Here is a 15,186-nt window from a genome sequence, read left to right on the forward strand (position 1 = left end):
AATCGGCCCTTAGTGTGTGCGGGATTTTGATTGTTTGATTCAGATTTACTGTTGGACCTGTAACTTGATGACAGATCATGTCATCGTGATAAAGAAAGGAAAAGACAGCTCAAAGAAAAACAGCACAAGTACAAATGTAATCATAGGCCATCTGCTTTCAGCTGTTAAGCCGAGCGTACAGTGTGATTTTGAGCTGACTCATGCGACTCTGAGGATGTTTCTGCAGACTGTAAAATACATCCCGGGAGGTACGTGTTATTGCAGTTTTTGTTTTCACAAATCCACGAGAGGCTGCTGTGTGCTTTTTCAGATCTCAAATGTCTCTCGCAAGTGCCATTCGCAACCGTGCGGTTCTCGCGTAACCCACCAGAGGCTGATGTCGACTGACTGTCTGACTGAGTGTCTGTCTGACTGACTGAATTAGGGCTGCACGATACATCGTTTTAGCATCGAAATCGCGATGTGCGCATCCGCGATAGTCTCATCGCAGGAGGTGCGATGCAACGCAAAAAAAAAAAAGTATATGGGTTATATATATATTATGGGTGGAGCCGAACCCGAATAAGGTATTCGGATAAGCGCGAATAGCGTGTTTTTACCAATACTTATTTAGAACAAGAAGAACATTATATCAAAAAGCTGCGTTTCCTCATGAGACCGCAGTGCATGCCCGCGTGAGTGAGTGAGACATTCAGGAGTCGGGGGGCGCGGTGGGACGGGGTAAAAGGTTACTGACGCAGGCTGCTGCTCCACACAGCAACAGAGGCTTGGCAGAGTGAAAAATACTGCATTACTATTTTTGTTAAATATTTTTTTTCATCATACTAAAATAACACGTGACAGAAGTTCACTCAAAAGTGAAAGTTCTTTCTGTCATTAATTACTAACACTCCCGTCATTCATAACTGCGTTGCATTTTCATATGGTAAAATATCAATTTATGTTCTGAACGCAGAGGCGGAGGCGCACTAAACTCACATGGGAAAAAACTGGCCATTTAATTCATGTTTTAGTTAAATAATTGTTTAAATACAGCTCTCTTGATCTCTAAAGGGGAAAAACGCAAAAGAAAATTGTCGTTAAATTAATTTTAGCAAACTGCCTGTCATTTTCACATTCATTTTACAGTTAGGGATTAGGTCCATTAGAGTAACCTTATAAAAATGTTCTGTTGGACACTGTAGTCTACACAATAATCAATATTATAATTTATTATAAACATTATTATTAAAACTAAACTATTCAATTAATAAAACAAACCCTTTTTAATGTTTGCTTTCATTTTGACACCGCTAACAGTTGTAATAAGAAACATCACATTATGCAGAAGTTAAAAAAACCTTTTGAGGTTAAAGATGATCAGCCTGCCAAGTCAAGTTTACAGTGTCATAAATGAAATAGGTAGCATGAGTAAAGGGGATTTGCCCAGCACACAACCTCATGCGCTGCAGGTAAGCTGAATGATAATCTTTAAAAATATATATGCAATACAAAACTTTAAACATTTATGTTTTTAAATAAATAAAAAAAATCAGGAGAGTAAAATATAATTTAAAGCACTGGTCTGGCGCTGATATTTTATTGTTTGTAGCGAGAAAAAGAAAAAAAGCAGATGAAAACCTACATGGATTATCTGTTCTTCAGAAAAGATCACGACATTGTGAGGCATTTATCATACAACGCAGTTCGTGTTTATAATCATTAATATTAACTAGTATTAATTCTCTCTCTAGAGTTTGTTTTAGGGCTTGTTCTTGTCGGCGCAATATAGCCTCGGCTTATTGCACGTACGAATCCGATTGTGAAGAATGATTAAGCGCTCGCATTTTTTATTGCATCCTTTTCGCAAGTTATTTATCTATTTATTTTTTTTAAAGTGGTAAGAACATTTACTGGCAAACATGTTCCATGATCTCGTACATCAACAAATAAAGTAGCCTACCTAAATCAATTTACCTTTTATATAAAAATTAAGAAATAACCGAATTTAATATTAATAAATAAAACATCCGTATAAACATACATGTTTATTTTTGAAGTTTAGTTAATAAAACAACACAAAACTGTTTATAAATATTGTAGTTAAATATTAAATTACTGCTTGAAACTGTATAATAATAACAATTAAACGTTACATTTTTAAGAACTTAACAAATAGTCTAAATGGCACTTTACTAATCAGTGTAATAATAATATAAATATTAATAATAATAAGTAAAAAGTAAATATTAACCTAGTAACAATATAAGTCAGATGTTTAAAAAAAACAGCGTAGGTTCCCTTTGTATTCATATTTTTTATTATTTGCCAGAAAAACTAACATGTTGAATTTGTCCGGTTTAAGTGAAGAATAGGGTTATAATGTTTCCAGCAATACACTGTCAGACGGTGTGCTTGTAGCGAAAATGCACAGACATGCGAGAGAGGGTTTCTTGCTTCTGCAAATGCCTCTGCCATGCCTGGCTGAGCTGGGCTTCTGCGTTTAGAAGACAGGAGTTGATTAAGCCTACATGGCTTATTTCCCTCGCCGTCAATCGCCACTGGCTTGCATGGTTCGCGACCCGTACGTGGATCTGCTTATCGATGGATTTGCTCTTCAGTGTTTGGACTCTTCAGCAGTGAATATTAAAACACACTTTACTTAAACCCCCCCTACAAAAAGCTTAATCCAAATTGATTCGTTCACCTTTCTCGGTCGGCACGAATCCAAAATGTTCCCAGATGTAAGATTTCGTTTTCTAACAAGATTCATGGTTGAACTTGAACTTGCTGAATCGCGCCTAATGTTATATTCTAACAGATATGTAATACTTGGCAAAATAACAGTAATTTGTGTTTTAAAGTGCGTGACGTCACGTACTACCGCTGGTGGCAATGGACAACCGCGGTGGCAACTGACCACGGCGGTGACGCGGTTGTCACGGTGACCGTCACAGCCCTAGTCTTAAGTATATATATTAAAAAATATCTATCGCAGGGAAAAAATATCGCAATGTCAATTTTTTCCAATATCGTGCAGCCCTAGACTGAATGATTGACTGGATGACCGGCCAATCTACAGAGCCACCCTCCTCCTTCCCTAAACCCAGCCATTTTAATTGATTGACGCGCCCGCCCACTTCCCGAAACACAACCAACGATTAACAAAAGCTGTCCAGAAAAAGAAAAGCCCTCGTCTGATTTTCACCACGTTTTCAGATTTCTCCACATTCTCACACTGTTATTCACTTGTTCAGTTTATTTTTGGGATTCTGTTTTTGTCTTCCCTGATTTCTGGAACCGCTCTTCCCTGGACTCGATTTCGGTCGTCTACGACGTACATGACGAGCTAAACTGGCAAACTGGTTGCAGCGAGAAAGCCCTCCACACAGAGGTAAGCAGTCAGCTGTTAAGCACCGTAAGGAGTGGCGTCATACCACCCCACAGCGTTCGCTTAAAAAATTAAATGCAGCCAAACGTAACTCCGGTTACATAATTCAAGGTCTCCAGAAAGGTCCATGGCACTATGCTTTCAGAATCAGGCTGATTTCAGCGTTGTCCTGCGTCGTCTGTTGTGTGTTCATGCAGTGTACAGACAGAACGGAAGCCAATAAACTCTACTGATCAACAAATGGACGGTTTCCTGACATGTCCGAAATGTTTCTCTGCTCTCATGAGCGAATCGCACTGTTGAATCAAGACTACGAACCGATTGAGTTGAACTCGGTAAGTACATTTACATGGACACCAATACTCTGAATAAGAGTCTACAATATAAACAGATTTTTGATTACCTTAATCTGACTAATCATAATCGTCTATGACGTCTATTGTTTCCCTTTTGCTGGTTTCCTTTTACATTTCTAGGATATGTGGGTTGGCTGTGTTGGATGTCAATCATTCGGGACATGGACTGATGTACGATGACGCAGTTAAGAAGAGCCTCAGTCAATGCGCTGTAAGATAGGACGTCTTAGATGATGAAGGTTTACTGTATCATGTAGTTCTAGGGGAAGAGTTTAATGGGATAATTAGTTGACTTTTGTTTTATTTTTGGTTGTGTTTGGCACTGTCCCTTTGTCCTCCTTATGCCTGTTAAACTTGGTTTATTGTTTTCTTTTTTTGTGAGAAATCATTGTCCTATATAACGACTTTAATGTGAAACTTTATTTTTCCATAAACATTTAAAAACACACAGCTTGTTTATAATAAACCAGTTCACTTAAACAGCACTTTCATCTGTTGTTGTTCCTCATCTGTTGTAAATGGCAGCAATACTACCAGCTGGCTCAATGCTTTCCTTTTCATTCCCACTCAGGAGCGTAGATTTAGGGGTAGATTTCGTGTCCCCACCAATATTCACCAACTTCTGAAATGTCCCCACCAATAATTTAATTCACTTGAAAACATCACGCTGTCGCGCCGCCCCCAAACACATATGAACATTGTGATTGGCTGTGCTTTTCCCTGCTGTCATGTGAAACAAACAGCGCCGCCAAAACAAGTGCGCGGGGGTAATTTCCCGATGTGTGTGAGGTGTGTGTCTGACACGCACAAGTGAGGATGGCGGGAGCAAGAAAAGGTGGACATAAAGAGCTTTTTTAACGAAAAAGTCACATAAACTCAAGTTCGCTACTGAATGAGTCCATCATGGTAATGCTGCTATCCCTGGTGTTTTCACTGCTTTTACGGTCAGTCCAATGTTAAAGCAGACTGATATAGTCTGTAAACAATATTCCCTGAAAACTAACTGCAGAATAAACACCTACATGTAGACGTATATGGCCCTGCCTGTTCTCCTAATCTCTCAGAGTAACATCACCAATTTTGGTTGAAACAATTTGTCAGAAAAACTACAGCCTGTGCTCCATCTTTTAATAATACTATGAGACATGTTTCATTTGTACGAAAAATGAACGCAAGTCTTTATTAAACTCTCTCTTTATCAATTAATAAACATTATTTTAACATAACATAACATTCAGGCCTGTAGCCAGCTGATTGAAAGGACAGGCTGTTTTCTGATAAACTGAACCTTTTTGCAGTTTTTCACCTGAGGTATAAATATGACATTTTATTGACATATTAAGAGCTCATTTTTGCTGGATAATCTTCTTGGATACTTATTATAGCTACACTTTTTGATGTACCAAAACTATTTCCTACCATTTTTGCTTTATTTACACATTTAAACTGAGTTTTATTAGTTTTATAAATAATAAAAATACTTTAATCTAGAAATTAGGACTTTAAATTCTTAGAATAAAGAAATCAAGAGTTCAGATGCCAAAACCTCTAAATGCCATGTAAAATGAGCATTTTTCTCAGCCTTGTATATTTATGTTCAGTTATTTCACTTTTAAGGCAATGAAAATAACGTATTTGTCACTATAAAAGGTAAATCACTGAGTCCACACACAGGAGTTGGAGAAAAATGCTCATTTTAGAAGAAAATATTAAATGGCATTCAGAGGTTTTTGCATCTAAACTCTTCAAATATGTAAATATACTTTTTTCTTTAAAATACTTTTTTTCTATATTATAATTTTCTTTGGGAAATCTCTTAAAACTTGATTTAAATTAAAAACTGAAGCCTGTAGACAAATAACAAACTGGCCAGCGCATTCAACCTTCCTTAGTGAACATTTGTCCATTTGAGTAATAAGATAAATTAAAACATAATAATAATAATAATAATACAACTTTTGGGCTTTCAAACCACCTGACCCCCCTTGGCTATGCGCATGACTATTTTAACTTAATAAATTGTAAGAAGAGAAGATTACTTAATAATACTATAATAATATATATATATATATAACAATATTCATTCTTGGCGGGGGTGTGGGGGGTTTGTATTCACCCATCCCCAGTCCCCACTAATGTCAAGCGCAAACCTACGCCCTTGTTCCCACTTGACTATTAAAAAATAACAGAAGGGATGTAACAGCTACAAAAAAGCAGACTGAACTTAAATGTGTCGGTTAAATGTTGTAAATGAATCTGATATTTTAAGATGTAAATATCATCACTCGACAGATAGAGGACTAAGAAGAAAACATCGGTGAGCAAATCAAGGCAAAAACTAGTGTCATTAGTTCATATACAGCAGTGTTTTTTTAGTATTTTTTATATTATTGAATAAATTAGGACATTTGGCATGGCAACTATATTACCTTCAGCCCAGCAGCCTCAATCAAGTTTGGTTTTTGGTCTTTCATAAGAAAAAGTGTGGGCACCCCTGATTTAAACTGAGCTTAATTGAACCTGCAGTTTCTTAAACCTAACCCAAACATGGTGGATGATGTATTATATTGTTCATCCTTAAAAATCGAGATTTGGTTGTAAAGTCCCTACTCCTTCAGCACCGGTTAAGTGAGTACCTGCTCATTGTGTATGCGGCTTCAAATGCAGCCATTGGCTCCTCCTTGATGGGCGGGACTCCAGTGCTGATCATGAGCTTCACTGTGAGACTATGGCTGTTTCTCAATATGCGTTCTTCAGCGGTCTTGCGTCCTCGTGTTCTCGTGAAACGTCATCATCAGCTGCCTAAGTTCAGTTCCAATACTCAAGACCGCAAGTACAGAGGACGCGTGAAACTTCCCGGATGTGATCTTGATATCGAGAACACACCGATGCAGACTTGAGCACCGAACTCGCTCTGGAAGTCCCAGAAGTCATTGCGACTGGAGGTGGGAAGCGCTGCATTTTATCTAGATTACTTATTAAAGTTCAGAGATATGAATTATTTACCTCAGGAGTTTCCCTAAATGAAACGGTGAAAGTAAACATTACCATGAACATCTTAATAAAGGAATAAACACATTAAGGGTGTTTGTTTGCTTAAATTCGTATTAAAATCTGTTTTATTTATATTGTGCAACATAGATTTATAATGTTTTTATGCAAATTATATATTTTGAAAAAAGGAAAAACAATAATTCGCTGTATAAACGATGTAATGTTTAAATAATTTACCATTTAAAACACGTGAAGGTCATGTGACCATCAGGAGGAACGCAGCATCTCAATTCTCAAAGGACGCGTTCTCTACCCTCGCAGTCTCCTGAGTTCGTTCTTGGAATTGAGAAACGGCCTATATAAGAGGCGGCTCAGATGGCCAGCTCTTCTTCTCTTGTTTGTTTGATGTTCCTCTGAAGAGTGGCTTCATATTTTGTTTAATAACACTTATCTTTGTGGAAAGCTATTTTGTAAAGTATTCTCATGATTTAAGCCAGGTCGTAATGCTCATACTTTATTCATTTTGTTTTTCTTTCTTTGAAAAATGGGGGAAAATAGGAATTTTGCTTATATAAAAAACTCCAGATCAGTGATCGCTGAACATCACCTTCATAAAATAACCATGGAAATATGAGCAATAATCGAATAATTGGAGGAGATGCAGAAACCAGTTAACTTATCTGCCAATGCAGTAAGATGATATGACATGTTAAGATTTCTTTAAATAAGTAAAATGCCTTTAAGTATTACTAGACTTGCTTGAAGCTGTGTATAAAGTTTAATCATCTTGGCTTTTTAATGTCTTTTAAACTTTGTGATAAAGCTATAGGGGTGGTCCACTGCGATGACCATGTGTTAACCTGTAGGTGTTGTGTGATGTAGCTGTGTGAACGTTAAACAGCATCTCTGAATTTAATATGCGCAAAGTTTAATGCAAAGGGAATCATTAGCTTTTACACAGTTAGCTTAGTAAATGTAACTGGTTCTGCGTTTTCGTTTTAATGTGGGAATAACCAGATGGATATCAGCAGTTGTGACGGCTCTTTAATCACTCCTGACATAAACAAAAAGCACAGCTTTTACAGAGTCTTCGCCCTTATAACTCCTCTCTCCTGTGTGCAGTCAGTGCAGAAACGAAGAATAAATAACACTCCATACAATATCAACTTCACAGTGAATGACAAAACATACCTGACGTAAACAAAAGCACAGCTTTTACAGCGCGTCTTCACCATTATAACTCCTCTGTTAAAGGAAAAGAGCAATGCATCTAGCATTCACAGGCTTCAGATAGAGGAAGATAAGTCAAAACCTCAAAGTGAAAACTCAAATATAATGAAAAATAAAGATGTAAGTGTTACTTAAACATGAAAACTAGCTTTAGAAGAGATTTAAGTAAAGATGATTTAAGATTAATTGGATCTTAAATTGGATCAGACACCTACCTCTGCCATGTGCAGAAAGGGAAGAGGCGGGTGCAAAACAGGAAATTAAAAACTCAAGCTTTCTTATGAATTTAAATAAGATGCACACAATAATTATGTTTCCATCCATCTACTTTTATGAGCGTTTTGCACACTCGCTTAAAAACGATTGATGTAAACGCCATCATGTGCATAAGTTTTGAAAATGTGCATAAAAAACGTATGCGCATAACTGAGGATAAACTTTTACATTGGTTAAGAAAAGATGCGCACAAACTATGATGGAAACACTTTTCCTGCACAAACTCCAGTGTGTGCATTAAAAAAGGTCTTGTGATGATCAAAATGTGTATAAATGGACAAACCAGCAGGCTGAGCACACTGGAGATCATCTTAAACGTTTTGCTCGTTCTAAATAGCCTGAACCGTTTCAGTATTGCTGTTATTATATTATTGATGACCTCCAGAGCGCCTGACACCTTCAAACACCACCGCATGTTCACTGTCAGGATTGTCTTCTGAGGCGCAGGTCATTTATTAGATGAAGAACAGATTGACGCAGCTTCTCCAACTGCTGCAAATTCAGTTTTTACTGTGGATAATTGGTGCTAGTTAATCATGAAGTGTCGATTTTGTTCACTTTACATTTTGGAAACGCTGCTCTTTTCGCACGTCTTTTATGCATTATTCCAGTTTTGTGAATAAAGTTCATTCGCATTTTAGGATGGAAACAGCTATTGACAAACACCTCAGGTATACTTAATAAACACGTCAGGTAAAACACATATTTTGTGTAAATCTATAAATAAAGTGGACTACAATTTCCATACCTGTTACAGAAAAAGCCTACAGCGAACAAATGTGGCCAGAGGCACTGTAATGTTACAGCAGAGAAAGCTAAAATGGCGTCCAAATGCTGCTATTTCCAAAGAAAAACAGTTAAAGCTCTAGTATTTGACAAAGGAGAACTTCCAGAATCTCTCCAGTTCAGTGCTGGATTGAGTTAAACTCCTCCAACAGATGAAGCTGTGGACTGAGCCAGCACCTGTGAGTGATTTAATATGTTAAAATTGATGCCATGTTGTAGTGAGGACCTAAAAAGGCCTGTAAACAACAGGACATGCTGTTTGGCACTGATAATAGTTTAGCTACAGAGTCATATTTATCAGTCAAACTGCTGTAAACACCCACAATCCTCAGCAGCGCTGCAGTGTCTCTCTATGCAGACACTTTCTGTGCATTCTACATCTCAAATAACACATTGTCTAATGATATGGGAAGAGGGTTTTATATTATTAACACATGCTTATTCTAAATATATTTATGCAGGGCTCAAAATTAACTTTTTTACTTGGTAGCACCGGTGCTCCCAACTTCAAATATTTAGGAGCACCAAAAAAATTTAGGAGCACCCACCAAAAAAGAATGAGCACCGCTGCAAATAGTTTTTTAAGGGATTTATTGTATTTTAAAACAACATCAATATGACTGACAAAAACCAGAAACAACTATAACTAATGCTGAGAAGACATTGATATTTGTGTGCAATAATTCCAAAATTCCAAAGTCTAATAATTATAGAATATTAATGATGATGAAAAATGACAATAGTAACAATGAATTACATTTCTCATTTTGATGATGCCTTGAATGTGCATGAATGTAGGTTATCTGCTATTAAAAGTCTGTTACCTTATGAAAAATAATTGTATAGTTTGCATCAAACAAAAATGAAGCATTGCAGTAAGAAATATTAATTTTGTGCTGCTGTTTTTATATGCATGTCAATTTAATAAATAATATTTCTGCTACAAAACAAACAAAAGATTATAATAAATCATTCAATTCAATGATGAAAGCAATAAAGCAGTCATCAGTAAATAAATAAAAAAATAATAAACACCTCAAAAAAGAATAGACAAAAGAAAGTAAGTCTCACTTCTATCACTCTTTAAAAGTTTTGGTTTCAGTTTGTGTCATTTAAAGGTTCAGTCTGAGATGATCTTTATGTTTCTGTGTTAGTGAAAAGCAGGCAAGTCAGCCGACCCAATTTATGAGCAGGCAGAGCAGGATTCTTGCGCTAACCATCGGCACAATACCGGTCTTTGTTATGAGCCGCAGTTTCAGTGTAAACTTAGTAAAGGCGAGCTTCTTTGGCGATGATATGTACAGTATTAGATTTGACTTTTAGCGGACATTTGCGCTGAACACGCAGTGAATGCAACGCATGAGATTCGGGCGCCTTCTCCAAGAAGCGCGTACTCGATTGATCTCAGCTGGCAGATCATTATTCACCACGTGACGTGTCATGATCGCTCTCATCTGTGCCTCAACTTTAGGTGGGGTTTTCAAACCTGTGTGCTTAAAGTTTTTACTCTTCAGCCGTTTGCATTTCCCGTGGTCATAAAAGCCCCTTCCCTGTCATCTGACAGCGGAATACCGTGAGTGAATGACAGCTAATATGAACCAATATAGCGGCAGGGAAGAGCGATTCAGCACGTTTTTACAAAAAATCAAAACAGGCGCACTACAACCATTATCTGCAGTCGCACTAATGCGCCCAAATATATTATGAGGTCGCATTGATTAATTTTCGGGCGCATATGCGGCCAAAATGGTCGCAATTTCGAGCCCTGATATGTTATATATATGTTAAACTTGTCAGGTGTTATTTTAGAGAGCAGGCATGCGCTGTGTGCTCTTTGTTTGATTCAGGTAGCTAAAGCTGCTAAGAGCGTCTGACTGGACTGTTTACACAGCGCTAAAGCGTACGCGTGTAGGGGAGTAACGAAGCTGATCTGCAAATCGCAGCACATTGTTAGCAGACCAATCAGAGCTTCTTAAAGGCAGGCCTGTCAGAGGAAGTGGGAAAAATGAGACCGTGGTTGTCATGTTAGCTGATTGGCTGTGTATAATCAAAGATTTGTGAAAAAATAACCTGATTTTCTACAAGTTGAAGCATGAACACATTGCTTTGCTTCCTACAAACCCATAGAAGCCCTGCCCCGGCTGCGGTATCATTGCGTCTAGGTGGGGTTCTGACTTATAGGCGTTCAGCCATAATCTTGCAGATATTAGCTTTGCACCATTGGCTCCTCACACAAGTGCACAAACCAGATGTCTGAACCAGCGGTCCCTCTCATACAGAGCGGGATAACCATCACAACAACGGCCAACATCAGTAAAACTAGCTGACAGTCAACCCAGCTTCCAATGGGTGAACAATATAACACTTGGTGAATTCTGCTTCACAATGATAGTAAGAGCCGACATCGAAGGATCAAACAGTGGCGTTGCTATAAACACTTGGCTATTCCAAGCCAGTTATCCCTGTGGCAACTTTTCTGACACCTGGGGTCCGTTCTTCGTATGTGGATTACTCCGTTAGCTGGATTTGGGTATTGACGATTTCACATGATGCAGGATCGTTTCGTTCTACAAAACTTATCTGAGACTTGTTGTCATAGCAACAGTTCTGCTAGATCAAACCTGCTTGGGAGCAGCAGCTTATTTCATAAAGGCAGGATTAGATCGGGTCAGTGCAAGCAAAGGAAATACTGAAAGTATGTACCGAATGCTGATCATTTCTTACAGTAGTTTCATACACTTGGGAAAATAGTAAATATATATTTCGAATCAAATCACATTTAGTGTCACATCATCAGCAGCACATGTGCTATGATGAGTGAAAAGCTTAGGTGCTGCTCCAGACCGTACAACATACAGGCAGTGCAAATACAACGACAGTGCAAAATACTGACAGTATTTTTAACTATATATATTGTAGCGAGCACACACATGCCACGTCGCCCTGGTCACTAATCCAACCCAGCTGGACCATCATCAGCACAGGATCGCTCACAGCTGGACGTCATCAAGCGGAGAGGCATATAAACCAAGCCCACGCCAGAGGAAGATGAGCTTCATTCTACTAATGACTCCCTGCGCTAATGCTTGTCTCGCTGTCTCTCCTCCACAGCAGACTCCAGTTCGTGACGATCCTACACCGACTACTCACTGTCCTTCACCTACTTCCCGGAGCACCAGAGCACCTCACCTCTAAGAAGAGCACCATATTCACACCCTGCACTTGTAAATAAAGCACCCTCCGAGGACTTGTCTGTAAACTCATCCAACTGTGACGGTGTTTTCCCTCTGCCTTACTACAATATATATATATATATATATATATATATATACACACACACACAAGTAAAAAAATATGAATAAAACATGCAAAAGTGCCTCAACCTCTACAAACTGATAACCGTGAACTAAATGGCCCTATTACCATGACTGTGAGCCTTTGAGTTTTCAGTGGGTAAAAGCCGAGCAATTGAAGCATCTGCTGAGCTTAGGAAACACAGAATGGTTTGTTTGACGCTAGTATAAAGAATTGTCTCAGACAGCACTTTGGCTTAAGATACTTGAAGACTTGACGAGTTAACCACTGCTGGGGAACTGCGCTATTCTTGTCTTCAATAAAGTCTTCTCCCCATAATGACTTTTGGTCAGATTACTTATATGAATTAGTTATCTAATACATTGGTGAGCCACCCAAGAATGGTTAAGCCAAATACAGCAAAACCTAACTGTTACAACCGCCTCAACTTTGTAACATTAGAGACGATACAGACCAGGTAAACTGAAAGAGAGATGATTTTTAATTTGTCAAAAAATTTCCTGGTCATTGCGCCTTCTGCCGTGTTCTGTGTAAATGCAGACACTCGGATACGAGTCACCTTTAAAATATGATAAATGTAAGCAGGTCATCAAAAAAATAAGATACTGTCACAAAATCCAGACTGACCATCAAGATCTGCAGTGTAAATACTGTGAGACTCTATAGGGGAAAAGCCCGCCAGAGTTTGCTATTTTCAATTTATATATCAGCAAATATTTTGCAGTGTTTGCATATTCAATGCATAGAATTCAATATAATCTAATATAAAATTATTGCATACATAAAATTATAGCAATAATTATGGAAATTGCATTCTTAAAATATTTCAAGACTACTCCATTCATGTTTTATCATTAAGGATTTCTTTTAAATAGTGTAAAAACCCAATCTCGTGTCTGGTCTGGTCTCTCATGAATAGGCGTCTCGTCACACCCCTACTTAATATTATACTATAATTTTTTTGATTTCGTTACATGTATAGTATTACATACAGGTATTATATATTTGTTAATAAATAAAGGTTTAAAGGAACATTTCATACAAACATTTTAGAGAAAATGTCAGACAGGTGAGCCTTCAAAAATTGATCGGAGAAAGAAGTGGGCCCTGAAACAGGTTGAGAACCCCTGGTTTAAAAGATCTTGTCTGCAAGCAGATTTCCCACTGAATACTCAGAGATGACAGTCTGAACACATCACTTGTTTGTATGACTTGACCTCCTCGACCAATTGTAGTGCTATTATCATAGCTGTCATTTCAGCAGAGTAAATGGAGAGGTGATTTGAGGTTTGTTTTAGGGAACGTACAGTATACTGCCGCTCCAGATTTACCAGTTGATTCTTTTGATGCGCCTGTATATGTTCTGTTTCATTATACATTATTTCTAAATAGTGCTTAACAATTTGACAATCTCCTTTTGATTTAATTATTCTTTATTTCCATTTTTACTACAGGGAAACAAAACAAGCTGTTATTTTTGCTGTAAGAAATAGTCCTGATCCCCTTTTCTTCTGCCTCTTTGCTACTGTTCCATCCAAAGCTACAACTTTTAGTGCAACCATATTTTTGTGGGGTGTGTAGCTTCTTGTCCTTTTAGGTTTTCATCTCCCGTTTTAACCTGCAACACTGGGATTTGAGAGGGTCTAAAAGCTCTGCAACACATTCCAAGTGCTTTGGCCTGCATGCTGTCAAGTTCAGCTTCTGTGGTTTTTGCTGCTGATTTATACACTACACTTCCATAATCAAATACTGAACGAATTATTGTAGCGCACTTCGTCCCTCACCACAAAGAATTCACCGACACCACTGGCTTTGCTGGATCACGTCTGCAGTTTATTAAAGACAGGACAGTGCTAAACACCACGCAGACACACTGTCAGCTCTGTTCTGTCTCACTCAAGTCCAAATCCGTTTTCATTTAATAATAAACTCTTTTTACATCAAACAATTTGGTTTTCTTTTCTTTAAACACACAATAGACATCACATATAAGTTGGCGGTTCATTCCGCTGTGGCGACCCCAGATTAATAAAGGGATTAAGCCAACAAGAAAATGAATGAATGAACGGACATCACATACACACAAACTTGCATAACCTATTAATAATAATATACATAATTAAATAATATTACATATTAATAAGTAACCTATATATATTTCTACATATGATCTCATACATTGACAATAAAGAAAAGTATTTCCGTCTATCATCACATAGAAATTGGATTGTATAGTGGTTTATTATTTTGTTACAATTACAAAGCTGCAGTTTATTAAAGGCAGGAGAGTGATAACACCACACAGACACAGTGAACCACTGTCCCCATCAACACTGAAGCAGATTAACAACTCAAAATACATGACTACAGACTCAAACTGGACATTAAATGATCATATCTTTTGACAATTTGAACTGCATGGCGATTTCAAAGACATAATTCACCTTTTTTTACAATATTTAAGTAGCAAAGTCGATAGAAAAGCATATATAATCCGCCATTAAAAGAATTGGCGCGGGCGGCAACTTGAACCAAAGCAATAACAGCTCATAACATCAAAACTCACTTTATACTGAAAAATAACGCTTAACAAGGACATTATTTGACTCAATCCATCATCAAAACATGTCATCCACTGATATGAACAAATATTTGAACTAAATCGACTATATTTTATACTTTAAACACGGAGCTCACTCATCATACCGGTCTCACGAGTCCACATCCGTTCTGACGAGAGCGGGACGGGAGCAAAAGGAAGTGACATCACTCAACGTAAAACTGATTTTAAAACAAAAAGTGAACATTTCCCATATACTTTTATAAGGGTATTAAAATTTTTATTTGTACGAAAATAAA

At 37.6% G+C, this 15,186-nt stretch overlaps 1 long non-coding RNA gene across 1 annotated transcript; it reads left to right on the plus strand.

Annotated features, from left to right (window-relative positions):
- Positions 1-3,481: 3,481 nt before the first annotated feature.
- On the plus strand, positions 3,482-4,211 carry LOC141379484 (uncharacterized). Its single transcript, XR_015519227.1, has 2 exons — positions 3,482-3,705; positions 3,847-4,211. It is a non-coding gene; the product is annotated as an uncharacterized LOC141379484 (long non-coding RNA).
- Positions 4,212-15,186: the final 10,975 nt, after the last annotated feature.

Source organism: Danio rerio, chromosome 20 (assembly GCF_052040795.2).
Source record: "Danio rerio strain M-AB ecotype USA chromosome 20, GRCz13ab, whole genome shotgun sequence".
NCBI classification, from domain to species: Eukaryota; Metazoa; Chordata; class Actinopteri; order Cypriniformes; family Danionidae; genus Danio; species Danio rerio.